The sequence below is a fragment of the Periophthalmus magnuspinnatus genome, chromosome 6 (genome assembly GCF_009829125.3).
Source record: "Periophthalmus magnuspinnatus isolate fPerMag1 chromosome 6, fPerMag1.2.pri, whole genome shotgun sequence".
NCBI lineage: Eukaryota > Metazoa > Chordata > Actinopteri > Gobiiformes > Gobiidae > Periophthalmus > Periophthalmus magnuspinnatus.
Genome location: NC_047131.1, coordinates 17,329,504 through 17,348,724, shown reverse-complemented (window position 1 = coordinate 17,348,724; position 19,221 = coordinate 17,329,504).

The following is a 19,221-nucleotide window of genomic DNA, read 5'->3' as shown; positions in this document are numbered from 1 at the left end:
TTATAAATCAGATGTTACGTCCCAACTGTAACTCTTAAAGTTACTCTTACTTGAGTAGTCTGTGTAGACTATTAGGCGTGTTCTATTAAAATGACGACTGGATTCAATCAGTTCAAATCTCAAAAGTTTATTCCCCTGACAGTTACAATCTAATACAGTACCCGGGGTCAAATGAGCTATCCCTCGCGGCCTATGCATGCAGGACTTAAGCCAGGTGGTCTGACTCTCCTTTCCCTTGACCCAGGGGATAAAATACAACATGAATATGCAAATATTATGTTGAGCAGGTTGACGCCTTGGTTCCTCCTTCCGGCCTCGTTCTCGAACATCCCGACTGCACCGGTCCGCCCTTCGGCCTTGAGTCTCCTTCAGCTGCCTATCTCTGTAAAGGAGTTTCTGCAAAGCACCCAACTGCTTCCCATAATTCAGAACACACAATGTTGCCTTTAAAGGAGGACTATTATAATGAATAAATAGTTTCAGTGTTAGAGTATAGTGCTCGTTAGACTATCTTCAAAAGGATACAACATTAATGAATTAATAGTTTCAGTGTTAGAGTATCAAACTAGTGCTCAAAATTTAGTACAAAAATGGTGCTCGTTAAACAACCTTCAAAAGGATACAACATTCAAGGGATATATCCTTACATCCTTTGAACAACGTTCAAAGGATGTATGAATTCAGTGTTTTGATATATCTATATGTGATGCAGCTAAGAAGCTTTATTACTTAACATTCCCTTCATTACTAAAGTATATATGTCACAAAGCCATTTTTGAAGTGTCTTGAAGACTGGTAGGAGAACCAGTGGTTGGACCAAGAGCATGGTTTGTCCAGTAGAGCCATGCTTAAACAGTGGTGTCAAAGTCTGAGTCCGTGTCATCTGAGTCAGTGGGTGTATAGGCAGATGGGGAGATCAGTAAGGCAGTGTATTGGACACTGGCATTTTGGACCATTCTACTGATTACGTTGCGGATCCAGGGAATGAGGCAGCAGACTAAAAATGTAAAAGTGATTAGGCCAATGATAAATAATAAGAAAATACGGGTCAAGCTTCCCGTCCACCAGTGAGCCAGACCCACCAGTTCCAGCCACTGGATAGGTTGTGGTCAGCGGCAATGTCTTTTACCTTCTCAGTTCAATGAAATCAATCATAAGGCGTTCGAATGGTCTGGTCCGGAGGTGGGCCGGCTGGTGTTCTGGTGCAGAAGCAACAACCTGGAGCTTAACACCCTAAAGACATTGGAGATGATTGTGGACTTCAGGAAAGTCACAGCCCCCCTGCCTCCCCTCACCCTGACGGACTCTTTCCGCTTCCTGGGCACCTGCATCACTCAGGATCTCAAGTGGGAGCCGACCATCAGCTCCCTCATCAAGAAAGCCCAGCAGAGGATGTACTTCCTGCGGCAGCTGAGGAAAGCCAAGCTGCTGGTTCAGATGATGGTGCAGTTTTACACTTCCATCATTGAGTCCATCCTCACCTCCTCCATCACTGTGTGGTTCACTGGGGCCAGGGACAGACAGAGACTGCAGTGCAGTGCGTGCTCTGCTGAGAAGGTGAAGCCTTCCATCTATACAGGACCTGTACGTCTCCAGGACTCGGGGGCGAGCAGGCCGTACAGCAGCTGACATTTCTCACACTGGACATGGACTATTTGAGCCACTTCCCTCTGGCAGGAGGCTACGGTCCATTGGGACCAGAACCTCTCATCATAAGAACAGTTTCTTCCCCTCTGCTGTTTGTCTCATGAACACTTTATAATATTTGCACTAAACTAGACACTTTATAACACTGATCACTTTAATAAGCATGTTTGCACTATTGTTCTGATGCTGCTGTTGTATATATTTTCTACCTCTAAGTATTTTATTTTATCTTTAAGTATATCTTTTTTAACTTTGTGCATGCCCTTATTTGTATTTATATTAATTCAGTTTGTTTTTCTGTTGCACTTTATCACCGCAGTAAGTTCCTAGTGTGTGAACTGTGTTCAGACGATGGCAATAAAAGTCTGATTCTGATAATAAAGGCGTTGGTCCAAACTGAAATGTTTCTAGTCTCTTTTGACAGTCATACTCACAGAAACAGAGAAAGTGTCAACAGTCACCTCTAGTCTCTTGCTCTAAAACCTTCAAATGAGGCTAGAAGTCTAGTTGTAATAATGGACTCGGAATTGAACTTTACAGTAACAGCACTCTTTTATTGTTCATTTTATGATGTTTGGTTGTTTCGTATTCTATAAAGCACTTTGAATTACTTTGTGTACAAATTGTGCTATACAAATAAACTTGCCTGGCCTTGCCTTGCCTTTTTATTTTCTTATCCACTGGGCGACGCTACAACTGTCTGGGTCTTAACTGAGAAGCTTACAGGGACAGCACAGATCATCAATAGTCAAAAAACATTCCAATTCCATAAACAGGGGGCTGCCAGTATTAGGAACAGACAGAAAGACATTATCTGCAAATGTGCACTTTATAATTTTATACTACAGTGATAATACAGCCTCATGTGTGACAAAAATCCCCTCATATATCACAAAAGTCCCCTCATGTGTTACAAAAGTCCCCTCATGTGTCACAAATGTCCCCTTAAACACAGACCTACATTACAAAAGCGCGCTCACATTCACCTCTCACAGATAAAAATCGAAACCAAGTTGTTCCTATAGAAATATCATGTAGTTTCCTGAAGCAAAGATGGTTCCGAAAAGCCACATGTTCCTCTACACATGTGTAATTGTCCCATTATTCCTGCAGTGCTGTCTTGCAGGAATAATGGTCCTTCATAAACATAGGTCACAAAGGAGACAGGCTCCTTGCTGCCCTAGCTGCTATCACTCCACTGCTCTGTCTGGATCCTCCATTTCACACAAACTAGTTCTGAAACTAGCTCACGGTTTGATTAAATGACTGCCTGTATTTCTAACTAAGATCTAATCTTTACAAACTCAAGACTACAAACAATGACTTGTCGCTAAAAGAGAGTTCTTTTTAGACACAAGTGTTGAAAGGCACATCTCCATCATGATCATGGCTCTCAGCACCAGAGCTACTGTTGTTAAGCACACAGAAGGATGGAAACCAGAGAACAAGTATTAAGCCCACAGGGTTTTTCATAATAGAGTAGTGGTGCCCTCCGCTCGCGGGCAGAGTGAACACCACATATCCATACTGCTACACTATCACCCGAAAACAAAACAAAAAACCCCACAAAAGAACAAAAAATATATTACGACTCTGGACAAAAATAGAAAAGTATAATAAAGTAAATTAAAGTTGGGCCAGGCAGTCTTGCTTTGTGTTTGAATTAGTTTTGATTCTCTGACCAAGCCCAATTTAAACCTAAACCCAATGTAGATTTCCCTGCTGTGGGGAAAATCAGGACAGGCTTTGGTCCAAGGTGCTGAACCACAGTGTGCACGTGTGCTGTTGTTCACACTCTTATACTATTGTACATACTGTGGCTTTAAGGTGCACTGTGTGAAATTTTGAGCATTATGTTTTCACCCACTGGACATTCAGGGATCACTACAAAATGGTGTGATCATTATATTATGTCCTACCAGCAGAGAAGGGCAGAAAAGGCGTCTGGTTTGACAAACTCTCCCCTGTCGTTGAGAAAGTTTTCAGGGTTGAGTTCATGAGGAAACTTCCACTGTCCCTCCTCATTGAGCGCTGACGACAGGTTGGGGATGACAATAATGCCCTAGGACCAAAAAGACATTTTACACTGCTATCATATATGCAACTTCTTTCTATAGTTCTTTCTAACAGCCTTAACCTGCAACAAAAATAGGTGGTGCTAAGCAAGGGGTGCACTTTTGAGCAAGATCTCCATTAAGAGGATGAGTCCAAAATGTCCCACTGATGCAATTAACTTTTAATCCTACTTACTTTGGGAATAGAGTAGCCCATCAGCTCTGTGTCTCTGGTTGTTGAATGATAGAGACCCAGAGGGACAGTGTTGGCCACTCTTTGACTCTCATGTACCACAGCCTAATTGAGTAAAGAGAAAAAAAGAATGGATAAAATCCCTCTCAGGTGCAGGACAATACAAAACAAACCTTACAATGTACAGTTATGACGTATTTGGTGTCATATGGGAGGGGCCCCACCTGCATAGGTTTTAAAAACACAAAAAGTCACAATACGCAAACAGATTTCATAACAAAGACACATTAGACTAGAGACAGTAGTACAAAAAATGCATTTAGCTTTCAATGTCCTTTAGTTCACACAGAGTACATGTGCACTCCGCTGGGATGGAGCTTTGATTCCTTCATCAAAAGCGAGTTGTTCATCCAAAACAAGTCCCAGGTACTTTTTTTGTAAAGGAGAAGGTTGTGGCGCCAAACTGGAAGTGAAAATGTCTCAGTAGGTGACTGACTGACTGAATTACCTGAGTTTTACCAGTTTATTGTCAGTCCCATTTTGTTCCATCTGGCCTGAACAATACTCAACATTTTATAAAGATCCAATTCATTTTCTGAGATATGCACTATATCATCAGCAAACAGCAGTATACACACTTTGAGATTGTTGTGAAAAATACTATATCCTAATATATATAATAATAATAGTGAGTTATGAAATAGAAAAAGGTTTATTCTTTGGATGGCCAGACAGGCCAGAGCCCAGTCCTGCCCTCGCCACAGACCTGCAGCCTTCTGGCATCCTAAGCAAATCCCTCTGTCTCTCCCCCAGAGCATCTGAGCTCTTAGTGCTTATACCAGAATCACAAACATACACTCACCTAAAGGATTATTGGGAACACCTGTTCAATTTCTCCTTAATGCAATTATCTAATCAACCAATCACATGGCAGTTGCTTCAATGCATTTAAGGGTGTGGTCCTGGTCAAGACAATCTCCTGAACTCCAAACTGAATGTCAGAATGGGAAAGAAAGGTGATTTAAGCAATTTTGAGCGTGGCATGGTTGTTGGTGCCAGACGGGCCGGTCTGAGTATTGCACAATCTGCTCAGTTACTGGGATTTTCACACACAACCATTTCTAGGGTTTACAAAGAATGGTGTGAAAAGGGAAAAACATCCAGTATGTGGCAGTCCTGTGGGCGAAAATGTCTTGTTGATGCTAGAGGTCAGAGGAGAATGGGCCGAGTGATTCAAGCTGATAGAAGAGTCAAGTTGACTGAAATAACCACTCATTACAAATGAAGAATGCAGCAAAGCATTTGTGAAGCCACAACACGCACAACCTTGAGGCGGATGGGCTACAACAGCAGAAGACCCCACCGGGTACCACTCATCTCCACTACAAATAGGAAAAGAGGCTACAATTTGCATGAGCTCACCAAAATTGGACACTTGAAGACTGGAAAAATGTTGCCTGGTCTGATGAGTCTTGATTTCTGTTGAGACATTCAAATGGTAGAGTCAGAATTTGCCGTAAACAGAATGAGAACATGGATCCATCATGCCTTGTTGCCACTGTGCAGGCTGGTGGTGGTGGTGTAATGGTGTGGGGGATGTTTTCTTGGCACACTTTAGGTCCCTTAGTGCCAATTGGGCATCGTTTAAATGCCACGGGCTACCTGAACATTGTTTATGACCATGTCCATCCCTTCATGACGACCATGTACCCATCCTCTGATGGCTACTTCCAGCAGGATAATGCACCATGTCATAAAGCTCGAATCATTTCAAATTGGTTTCTTGAACATGACAATGAGTTCACTGTACTACATTGGCCCCCACAGGCACCAGATCTCAATCTGATAGAGCATCTTTGGGATGTGGTGGAACAGGAGCTTCGTGCCCTGGATGTGCATCCCACAAATCTCCATCAACTGCAAGATGCTCCTATCAATATGGGCCAACATTTCTAAAGAATGCTTTCAGCACCTTGTTGAATCAATGCCACGTAGAATTAAGGCAGTTCTGAAGGCGAAAGGGGGTCAAACACCGTATTAGTATGGTGTTCCTAATAATCCTTTAGGTGAGTGTATTTTACTGTTAAAACCGAACCTGTCCATGACCAAATTCCCAACCGACAGAATCAAATGCTTTTTCAGCATCAAGATTAACTGCTATAGATTCTGTTTTTCATTTTATTAATGAGATGTAAAGCACGTCTAATATTATCATGAGTCTGTCTATTGCGGACAAATCCAGGTTGATCAGTGTCTGTCAATTCTGGAACAACAGCCTCGAGCCGCTGAGCTAGTATCGTGGCAAATATTCAATAATCAATATTTAAAATAGATATTGGACGATAAGAGCTGCATAGAATTCTGTCTTTACCTGGTTTATAGATCACTGAAATCACTGCTCTTTTCCAAGATGGTGGTATCTCCCCACCCCTTAAAACATAATTAAAGCAAGCCTTAAGTGGCGAAAGTATTAAATGTCGAAAATGTTTATACCACTCGGCTGGATAACCATCCTCTCCGGCCATTTTATTGGTTTTCAACGTTGAGATGGCTTTACTAATTTCTTCATCTGTTATTTCCCGATTTAACCTCTCGTTTTGTTCGGTTCCTATGGATGGTAAATCAAGTGAAGAAAGAAAATGATCTATAGCTTCAACATTTGCAGAGTGGGGTTGAGTATACAATTGCTCATAATATGCCACAAAGGAGTTACCGTATGTATGTCTTTTAGATCATGACATATATTGTCATCAAGAGGGCTCTTCATTTTATGTATAAATCTTTTGGCCTGTTGTTTATGTATCCTCCAAGCAAGAAGTTTCTTAGATTTAGGACCATTTTCATAATAATTTTGCTTTATAAATTTTGACTTCTTTTCTATGTGATCCTCATATAGTTTATTCAAAATTTGTTTTGTTTCGTTGATCTTTATTAGGATATCATTGTTTTTGTTTTGCATGACTTCATTTTCTAAAATCTTCAGTTTGTCAGATACATGTTTCATGTAACTTTCCTTTTGCCTTTTCTTAAAAGAGGACCACATAATCAATTTACCTCTAAGTACGGCCTTTAACGCATCCCACACTACACTGGGAGAAATATCATTAATACTATTATGATCCATATAATCTTTCAGTTCCTTCTCTACAAAGTCATGAAACTTATCATCTTTTAGGAAACTTGTGTTAAGTCTCCATAGAATTTCTTTGCGATCATTATCCAAATGGAGAGTCAAGCACACCCCTGCATGGTCAGATACGTCTCTGACACCTATTTCGCAATTAACAATTCTATGTCTGTCAGACATCAACATAAAAAAATAATCTAATCTTGAATATACCTGGTGGGAGTGTGAGAAAAAAGTATAACTCTTATCTGATTGATGCAAGTTTCTCCACACATCCATCATTCCTTGTTCCTTAAGCATTTTCTTAACCAATATTGCTTCTGGTTGGGTTTTTTTTTTTTTTTTCATTTTACTGGAGGAATCTATAAAAGGGTTAAGACAGACATTCCAATCCCCTCCACTTATAAGCACACCTTATATTTCTGTTGCAATAAGAAATAAAAAAATCTTCTTAATCGTGCATTTGTCTTTGCCTGGAGAGTCACTTCTTTATTGTCTATATATCCTTTAACAAATATATAACGTCCTTCCTTGTGACTGTCACTGACCTGAGATGTGTACTGAAAGTTCACTCTATTTGGTTGTAGGATGGAAACTCCTCTAGAGTGACCCTTTATAAATGAGTAGTACATATTCTTGAACCCCATTTTGCTTATCTTTTCATGCTCTGTGGCAGAAAGATGAGTTTCCTGCCAAAATATTATATCACAGTTTCTTCTTTTCATTTTAGCTATGACTTTAGCCCTTTTAATGGGGTTATGAAGACCATTTACATTGAGAGTGATAACTGTATACTGTTGTCTAACCGCCATCAAGAGAAAGGTACAAACTAAACATAGATATCTCTAGATACTCTGAAAAACACACATGGGTCTGCAAAAAAAGAAAACAAGAACATACCAGAACATGGAACATACGTGAACTCCAAAAGTGAAGTATAAGTCCACCTTCAAAGTTGGGAGGGGAATCCCTGACCAGGGAAACCCTCGCAGTGCTGCCACCCTCCATCTACTGTCCATCATGATGGCGCATATTGGGGAAGCAATTTCCCTGACGGCCAATCAGATATGGTGATTCAGTTAGCGGAGCGCAAGTATAATATTGCTTGCACTGCTATACCAAGCAGAAGCTTGCCTTGAATCACACGGTGCCTCTTTTAAACACCTTCAACTTTTCCTGGATGCTTCTCGTCAGCTCTTCTCTGTTCCAACCCTTTGTTGCACACATGGATTTCCACGTAGGTCTCCTCTGTCTGGGAGAGGGAGCCGGGTCCGCTGCGTCCTCCACTCCTGCCTGCAAAAGCCCTCTTTTCTTTAAGTTGTCCGTGGCTCCACGTTATTATAAACCACGGTGTCATTGCCTCCATCGTAAAACACGCGGAGTCTGGCTGGGTAAAGAGTTTGGAAGCGATATCCTTTTTCTTTGAGCATTTTCCTGACGGGGTTGTAGGCTTTATGTTTAAGAAGCAGATCACTGGGGGTAGTCTTGGTCAAAATATATACGCCTTCCATTAAACTGAATATCCCCTTTACTCCAAGCAGAGCGGAGAACCTTCTCCTTCATCTTGTATTCCAAAAAACATATTACGATAGATCTGGGGTTAGCGCTCAGCGGTGGTCTGGGCCCCAGAGAGCGCTGTATGGCTAAAGGGGCACCAGCAAGGGAGAGCTCAGATTTTAAAAAATCTTCCGTAAACACTTGAATATTGGTCCCCTTCTCCCCCCTCAATAATTCCATGAATCCCCGTCGGGGAGCTAAGAAATTATGCTGCCAATTGCTCCCTCGCCATCCCGGAAGTCGAGTTTGTAGTATTTTCAACACAGAACTAACAACAACAAATCTAGTCCAGGTTAATAAATGAATCACACTAACAAAGTGTCAACACTTACAAAGTGTCAACTCTAACAAAGTGTCAACACTTTGTACATTGTATTTATCGACTTGACAACTAAAACACAAACACTTGAGGAAAATGTCTCTCCAAAGCCTAACCTCTGTGGATAACTGGGACACAGCATGACCTCAGTACAATATAATGACTCTTTATTAATATGGGAATTACTGACACACCTGTGTTTTTCGCCAGTTTATTGATTGTGTACTGTAGTTCTCCCAGAATCCTCTGCTCCATCGACTGTTTTCCCAAACCAAAGTTTCTCATGGTCATTAAAGAAAACCGACGATGCTCCATCCATGTTTGACCATAATCAGCTAGAATTAAACCTGCACACAATTGCATATAATTCACATTGATTATCAAAGCTGGGGTACCAAATTTTAAACAGTAAAAATAGGAAGTAGGTACTGTAGCTCATCAATAGTATTCACATGCATTTTTGTCAGAGGTGGGAAGAGTAGCCAATCATTGTACTTATGTGAAAGTTAAAAAAAAATATATTACACAAGAATAAGTACAAAGTAGTGTTCCAAGAAAACTTACTACTCAGTTAATAATAATTTAAAGAGAAACTGTCAGGACTTAACATCTGATTTATAGTTTAGTTAATGTTAAATAATGCACACAATCTGGTATTTTCAAAGGATAATCACAAAAATGAGAAAAAAAGTCATTATATCTGAAGGGGCAGCACAAGAAACACAGATGTTCAACTCATTTAATATTGTCGACATTAATCTTTTGTCACTTATAGACTTACTCACAGTGGGAAGAGTAACCAAAACTTAAGAGTACTATTACTTCAATAAAAAGCATTACTCAAGTAAATGTATGATGTTAGAAAAGTACTCAGAAAAGTATAATGGCCCTCATTTACTAGCATTGCATTAGTGTATATGTGTGTGTATATTTGTGCATACAGCAGAGGGCACTTGGCTTTGGGACTTATGAACCTGTGCCGTGCACACGAGCAGCTGTTGATAAATGTGGCGGGAGAAAACCAGCGTCATTTGAATGAAGCGCCCCAAAATATTCATATTTTAGTGGCCTCACCCCCAGAATATACGTCATGAGGGCACGGAATATGGTCAAATGCTGCATTTATCTGAAGAGGAAATCATAAAGAATTACATAAAAAGAAGAAATATGTAGTCTTGGCTGTAAAATGCAGAAAACATCTGCTACTGCAGAAAACAAATATTCTACATTTGTTATTATATAATTTCTTAACATTTTATTTTATTAATTCAACTTCCAAATCATTATTATAGCTTGGCCTACATGAGATACATGTGAGACATGTGTTACAGTGGGATCCAAACCCAGATGCCTGAAATAGCGGAGAGCAGCTCTGGTTCAGGCCGGGCTCAGATGAGTTGGAGCGATAAAATGGCTTTATAGATGCCTTCGTGCTGAACCAAGAGCCAAGTGCATGGAGGATGTCGGTTTCTGTTCTGTTGCTTGAAGAACAGGTGCAGAGGCACGGGGATCGTTCTTTATCGTCAGTTACAGCAGGACAGTCGGGTTAAAGGCAGTAGAGCCTCAAGAAGGCGAGCTTGCCCCAATGTTTTGTACTACTCAAAGAGTGGGGGTTAAACATTCTATAGGTAAGAAATTTAAAGCACAGTCAAACAATGTGATTGTGATCTTCACTTAAGCAGGGTATTACATATATTGTCCACCAAGACGAGCGGCTCAGAAGAAGATATAATGAACTAGACTGGATCTGCGCTTCAGTCTGGATCTCCACCTCGAAACCCGGCATGTTCCCCCCCAGCACGGAAGACAGGACAGCACAGCCACCCTGTCCAGACCTAGTCCACTGCGTAATGGTCTTGCTTCTCCCGCAAAGAAAACTGACATTTCGAGCTGGATCCGCACAACAGTTCTGATGCTTGCACCTCGGATCCAGGAGCACTAGGGCTGGACTGAGACTGAATCTCGGTCTGATAGTTGTCAGTGAGTTGTCCTTTTACAGCAAGGAAACACAAAATGAAGTAATTTATGAGAAAACAAAGTGCAGTACTTGGGCACTATGTTTGCTCTGCTCTTGCTGCTAATTTAAATATAAAACCCCATACTGTAGCTTACAGCGTGATTGTGTGTCCCTTCAAGCCTGTCAGTATGGAGGACCCTATGTGCCACATTGAATGAACTAAAGCAGGGGTGTCAAACACATTTTCACCGAGAGCCACATCAGCAAAATGGCTGTCCTCAATGGGCCAGATGTAAAATAGATGTAACTACTTTTTAACTTGTTAATTAACCATTTCTGTATGTATTACTTATTCAAGTTTCAAATATTGCATATTAATTTGCATAGATGTAAATATATAGCTGTGTAACGATATATATCTCTTGATAAAATGACATGTTAACCTTTTAATTTACCATATAGAGGGCCACATAAAATGATGTGGAAGGCCACATTTGGTCCCCAGGCCTTGAGTTTGACACATGTGAACTAAGGCTTTCATTAAATTAAGGCCAGAGCCTTGAGCGCGCTCTAGTGACAACAACTGGAGCTACAGGGTTGCTCCAACTGAGGGAAAGGTTTGACCCTCGTTTCATGGAGTTACCCAAATCTGACACACTGATATACTTTAAAGTGAATAAAATCTTACTTTTTGGGTTGGTTGTTTAGACAGTAAGATTACAGAATGTAGTGGTGTATGTGCATAAACGCTGATAGAGCCATTATGAGTTTATGATAATTCCAATACTTTTAACTGCTGACTGCAGCAAAAACTAACATTTGGACAGTAGAGAGGTTTTTTGCCCATACTGGTCTAGCTCATTGGATTTGGAAAGATTGATGTCTGTGGCTCTTCCCATGAAAGCATCAACAGGTAACACGCACATCTTACCACCCATTCCATGGTTGCCAATGGCTACACAACATTCAAAGAATAACAACATAATGTTGTTATGGACAACATTCGAATTATCCGCCATTTCGCTCTTGTCCTTGAGAGAGAAGCCACGCACTCGTTCTCCGCAGACTAAGCTAACGGCTAATAGCAGCTAAACTAGCACCACCGCAGCCTCACGCAGCTTTGTTTTTGTTCCCACAGCAGTTGAACTTCATCAGCCTTCAAGTTCAGCAGCACTTGAACGCCACCAGCCTTCACATTCAACTGCAGCATGGTAAAACAAATTTGTCTTTTTAAAAAGCATTTGCGATGATTATTAGTATAAATAACAACGTTAGCTATAAGGCTACTTTCAGTATTTACTACTTCTACTTGGCATCAGTAACATTGAGAAAGTAGCATTAACTAGCTAACACACTGAAAATAGAAATAGAAATGGAAAATATAAATGTATACTTCTATAGGTTCTATAGGGTCCATGGTTAAATATTAAAAGGGCCAAACTTTGAACAGGGTTTAATATAGTTTAGCAACATGTTCACATTTAAATATATTGTTCGATATGGCCGTATTTGGCCAAAACACAGATTTTGTACTAAAGTTACTTTAAGTACTATATTTGTACAAAAAGAATGAATCCTCAATGTATATGTATGTTTTTAATAAATATAAGGATTTGCTTTGTAAATATATCATTAGAAGGCAAAATCTCCGAAGGTACAGTTGCGAGTTTCTTCTACTAAATCTGCTCAGTAATTGGTGAACTTACAACAACCCAGAGTATTTTATTTAATGTTGCTTACTGAAAATAAGTGTTATGTTTTACTGAATTTTATTGAATTTGGAGTGGATGAACACAAAGTGGCCAAATGGCTCACATTTATGCTTGTTGAACAAAAATGTTTGATTTGAGTATTGATTGCAGTAACATTAATCAACTTTATAAACTACAATACATTTACAACACTAACCAAATAAAACATAGGCAATGCACACAGATATTAAAATAAGCATCCTGTTGCACTACATTTGTTTTTTGAAAACTAACCCCGATTGCCCATGTCTTTGAAAACTTGGAGATGCGCTATATTATTTGTTTGATTGCTGTGTGTCCACCTTCCAGCCACAAACTCCTGTAGTGAGGTTTTGAAAGAAGACCTTAATTAGTTTGTCATTTAGATACTGTCTTTTAGCATACATTTAATGTTGATTATCTTCTGTCCAACAGGGCGGCAGGAAGAGGAAGAGGTCTCCGGCGCCTGCCCCTCGGACCACTCGTGCCCGCCGCGGTGATTCTTCAGCAAGGGGCAGCTCTCCACCCTCCTCTTCTGCTCCGGTAGGCCTGGTCACATTTGCCCTTTGCTCTTTTTATAATGTCGTTATAAAGACATTAATATTCACCTGTGTGTTCTGATGTTCCAGCTCCAGAGACCGGACAGCCCAGGGCCCTCCACCAGTGGGACGCCCGCAGCTCCTCAGCAGGTAAACCTCACACACTTAACTCAACTAAAATCTGTCTCTTGGTGGTTTAGATTGTTTGTGGGAACTTTAACATGTTTTTATCCCTTTTCCATTTTTACCTCTTTTAAACCAAACTTAAACTTTTGCAGGCTGCCAGCAGCAGACGCCCTCTGCGTCGGCAGACTGGCCGTTCTGCTCGTGTGCAGGTGAGTTTGACCTGCCTTAAATATTCAGTGACACTTAACTGCATGAAATGTCAAATGGCTCATGCTCTTTTTCTTGATTCCCAGCCTGTTGAGAGCCGCAGCCCTGGGCTCTCCCCCTCCGGCTCCTCTGTGCCCCCTGACCCTGGTGCTCAGGTAAGTCTAATGTTTCTCTGAATGAGACATTGTGCCCTTGTTGCATTGTGTTTGACATATGTCTGTATGTTGTTTGAGCAGCCTGGAGTTCTGCAGCTGTTCCCTCTCTGGGTCCATGTGTGGGACGAGTCCCTGTTCCTTGAGGTATACAGAATCCTATACGAGAATACTGTTGGTCACAGGTAAAACGGACACAATACTCTAAAGTGACTGTGCTCTCTTTCAGCTCTTGGGGACTCTGCTTCCCAACCTGCACCTCATGGACCAGGAGGTTTGGATCTACGTCTCTGGCTCAGACTCCGTGCTGGTGACTACCCCCTGGACGCCTGCCTCCACCATCCGTGAGGTTGAGGAGACCCTGGAGTCTCGGGACTTCAGCCCCTGGCCCCACGGCAACGAACTGTGAGTCCCTGTGCTGAGGGGTTTAACCATTTACTTGTTGTTTTATAGTGACAGGTACAGGTAGGTATTGTCACAAGTTCTCATGTGAGTAGTACTGTCTTTTTACTTGATAATGCCATTTTGAGTTTAAGGTTTGTAACACAGCAGGAAGAGAACATTCTTGAATTGTGCAACACTCAGTGTGATGGTCCAAATACCTGTTTCTGGTACACTGGATCCAATGACCTTTTGGGACTACATTGGGTCCTGTCTCATGGATTGGTGAAGCTCTAGGATGTATTTATTGACAACATAGAGATGTCACAACCCTGCCTCTTTCCTCCTCTGTGCCTCAGGTATAAGCAAGTCCCACAGGGAAAAAAAAACAGTTTAACTATTCACCATATATGCCTCCTACAGTGATTTAATTTGATCCTTAATTGTTTAATGCAGTATACAAGTGGACTGTACTCCTACCTGCTGGAGATGCCCTTGAATGAAGATGAAGATCCTGGATGGATCCTAACTGTTGTCATCATCATGCAAATGCTGGAACTGTCAGATGTCTGGTAAGTTTAGTGACTGTGCCCAAAAATGTCCTTTTGGTTTAGTAGCTTTTAAAAAAATAATCAAAGCTACATTTTCTTTTACATTTATGCAGTAATGTGTAATTGAATAGATGCTGTTTTAAGATGAGGAATATTCATCGTGTTTTCTCAGTATTAACATATAATTCGGTTGTTGATATATATCAAACAATATAGATAACAGATTTGTCTTGCTGACCACGTCTAGGAAGAACAGTTGTTAAGTCGCATCACACCACCCGAAGACTGTCTGAAGTTACTATGAAAACGTGTCAAAGTAATACATCACCATGTTATCTGTATTGTCTAATGTAGGGTAACGATTTATACTGTTTTTCTTTTTTTCCTTTAACAGATAATGTTCTGGGATGAAGAGCAGAAATGAATACAACTATGACCATTTACAAGTTACTGTAAGTTGTTACAATATTATTATTTACAATATTATATGTTATAGCAATATTTCAAATCAAGTTGATGTAAGTGGGGCACTATGCGATTTCTGATGAACTCTAAAATGGTTACCCTCCCATAAATTTTATCTATTCTAGCTAGGCATGAAAACATAAAATATAACTATTGTTTACATCTATTTGGTTCATATTGTTGATGGTGCGTTTTAAAAAGCAATTCTCGGTATCACCAGCAGAGGATGCCTGGTAATTTCACTAACAGTAGCTGTAGCCTGGGCAGAAGTAGTACCGTCTGAATGAACGCAGAGTATGCATCAACTGAGTTTTTGTTATACTCTTTTCCAGATATTCATCATGATGGCAGAGGATGTGTTCGACTTTTAAAGGTTCCAGCCAGTTGGATGAGAAGCAACAACCAGACCCTCCTCCAAAAACATGGAGAAGGGTCTGATTGTTGTGGAGTGGCACATAGACAGGAAAGAATCTCTATGCGTCACTCCATCATTTCACCTTCTCCATTCAGAACCTGACTAGAGCCAACAAACAGTCCAGAGGGAACACTGAGGAGAGTTTACAGTACCATGGCAGCCCGCGGAGTACTCATGTCCACCACAGGACAGACCCACAACGGTTTCTTTTAAGAGCCACGAAGTGAACTATAAAGAGCTTAACATTTTAGAATCTATGGTTATGATTCATTATGTTTATTTACTTAGGAAATATTATACTACCTAAATTTTAAGACTGTATATTTTTGTGCTGTTCGTTGTTTCTTGTTTGCAGGTAACGTCTGTCAGGACTGGGCTGCTGACTGTAGCTTCAGGTTCATCATGAAATGTACATTCAAGACTGGCCCTAACTACCAGGTTACACAGGGAAATGATTAAAAATACAGATTAATTTAACTCTTGTCTATGCTTTTTTGATGTTTTATGTATGGTCTTGAATTGGTAAATTAAGTAAGCTTTTAGATATGTAAATATGGTATACATTGTGTTAACAATTGATATTACCCCTTACAAACTACACAGTAGTAGAAAAATGGTGTATGATGTATGAAGTAGTAAACGTTTCATAATAAAATTTACACATTTTATTTTACAACAGCATCAAAATTTTGTAACAACAAATATTAACAAAAAAAGGTAATTTTATGAAGTATTTACCAATATTTAGAAAAGACCTTGCCTGGAGGAGGGGTGTGGAAAGTGAGGGAACATATGAAGTAGAGGAGAAAGGAGGGTCTGTTTTCCCCCCTGCAGCCTACACAGTAGGCTCCAAAGGTTCCAAATTTAAAGGAAATTGTGTTTTTATATAATAATTAGTGAATGGTAAATTTTACAAAATCCTTGAGGGGGCGCCTTTTGCAGGAGAGGAAGCAGAGACAACAAAAAGTGCTCATCCTCAGACTGAGCGTGAGGAGGAGGAGGTCGGTTCTGGAGTGCCACCAGCAGCTCCCTCTTGAAGCTGGAGGACTGACAACACCAGGGACCTCTTCTTCACTCTCCTCTTCGGTGGGTCTACAAAACAGAAAGTGTTATGAGAATGACAAATTAAACACAAGTTAATGGATATAAGTTGAAAAACAAACAGATACATATGTGCACTTAATGGAAAATTGAAGACTGAAGTTGCACATTCAAATTCACAACAATCTCATACAGTGTTATGAAAGCCTGACTACAACTTAATGCCTTTAAACACCTGTGGGTGCAGCAGAAGAGCCAGCCTGCCCTGAAGAAGCAGCAGCAGGCAGATCTAGGAGGTGGGAGTCCCCCTGCTGGTTATTCTCAACATATTTAAAATATGTTCATATTCATATTTAAAATCGCTTATAAAGGTCAAGGATATTTTAGCTAAAATTATGTATTGTTTTTTTTTCCCAGCTCCTGGCAAGAACCAACTTGGAAGAAAAAACAAACTACAGTAAAAAGTCTCATGAATGACTTTTTAATCAAATTGCTTTGACACATTTTTATAATTTCCGATTTTAAAAGGTGAAATTGAATTGTATTTGATTAAAAAAATAAAAATTACATGCACACATTCTGAAACCCATGCATAGTACTTTTAAAGCAGCTGGCACTAGTGCAAAATTTTCAAACTTGGTTGCCCAAATCTGGCGTGTGCAAATTCAATTATCAAGATATCAACAGAACTGATTTAATGAAAGTACATTAAGCAAGAATTTGAGCTTTTTAGTCTCCAACCAGGTTCACTATTAGCGAGTGAAATATGATGTTTTAAAAACAGCAATATATAAAGTGAATAAAATCTTACTTTTTGGGTTGGTTGTTTAGACAGTAAGATTACAGAAATGTAGTGGTGTAATGTGCATAAACGCTGATAGAGCCATTATGAGTTTATGATAATTCCAATACTTTTAAACTGCTGACTGCAGCAAAAACTAACATTTGGACAGTAGAGAGGTTTTTTGGCCCATACTGGTCTAGCTCATTGGATTTGGAAAGATTGATGTCTGTGGCTCTTCCCATGAAAGCATCAACAGGTAACACGCACATCTTAACCACCCATTCCATGGTTGCCAATGGGCTACACAACATTCAAAGAATAACAACATAATGTTGTTATGGACAACATTCGAATTATCCGCCATTTCGCTCTTGTCCTTGAGAGAGAAGCCACGCACTCGTTCTCCGCAAACTAAGCTAACGGCTAATAGCAGCTAAACTAGCACCACCGCAGCCTCACGCAGCTTTGTTTTTGTTCCACACAGCAGTTGAACTTCATCAGCCTTCAAGTTCAGCAGCACTTGAACGCCACCAGCCTTCACATTCAACTGCAGCATGGTAAAGCAAATTTGTCTTTTTAAAAAGCATTTGCGATGATTATTAGTATAAATAACAACGTTAGCTATAAGGCCTACTTTCAGTATTTACTACTTCTACTTGCATCAGTAACATTGAGAAAGTAGCATTAACTAGCTAACACACTGAAAATAGAAATAGAAATGGAAAATATAAATGTATACTTATAGGTTCTATAGGCTCCATGGTTAAATATTAAAACGGCCAAACTTTGAACAGGGTTTAATATAGTTTAGCAACATGTTCACATTTAAATATATTGTTCGATATGGCCGTATTTGGCCAAAACACAGATTTTGTACTAAAGTTACTTTAAGTACTATATTTGTACAAAAAGAATGAATCCTCAATGTATATGTATGTTTTTAATAAATATAAGGATTTGCTTTGTAAATATATCATTAGAAGGCAAAATCTCCGAAGGTACAGTTGCGAGTTTCTTCTACTAAATCTGCTCAGTAATTGGTGAACTTACAACAACCCAGAGTATTTTATTTAATGTTGCTTACTGAAAATAAGTGTTATGTTTTACTGAATTTTATTGAATTTGGAGTGGATCAACACAAAGTGGCCAAATGGCTCACATTTATGCTTGTTGAACAAAAATGTTTGATTTGAGTATTGATTGCAGTAACATTAATCAACTTTATAAACTACAATACATTTACAACACTAACCAAATAAAACATAGGCAATGCACACAGATATTAAAATAAGCATCCTGTTGCACTACATTTGTTTTTTGAAAACTAACCCCGATTGCCCATGTCTTTGAAAACTTGGAGATGCGCTATATTATTTGTTTGATTGCTGTGTGTCCACCTTCCAGCCACAAACTCCTGTAGTGAGGTTTTGAAAGAAGACCTTAATTAGTTTGTCATTTAGATACTGTCTTTTAGCATACATTTAATGTTGATTATCTTCTGTCCAACAGGGCGGCAGGAAGAGGAAGAGGTCTCCGGCGCCTGCCCCTCGGACCACTCGTGCCCGCCGCGGTGATTCTTCAGCAAGGGGCAGCTCTCGACCCTCCTCTTCTGCTCCGGTAGGCCTGGTCACATTTGCCCTTTGCTCTTTTTATAATGTCGTTATAAAGACATTAATATTCACCTGTGTGTTCTGATGTTCCAGCTCCAGAGACCGGACAGCCCAGGGCCCTCCACCAGTGGGACGCCCGCAGCTCCTCAGCAGGTAAACCTCACACACTTAACTCAACTAAAATCTGTCTCTTGGTGGTTTAGATTGTTTGTGGGAACTTTAACATGTTTTTATCCCTTTTCCATTATGACCTCTTTTAAACCAAACTTAAACTTTTGCAGGCTGCCAGCAGCAGACGCCCTCTGCCTCGGCAGACTGGCCGTTCTGCTCGTGTGCAGGTGAGTTTGACCTGCCTTAAATATTCAG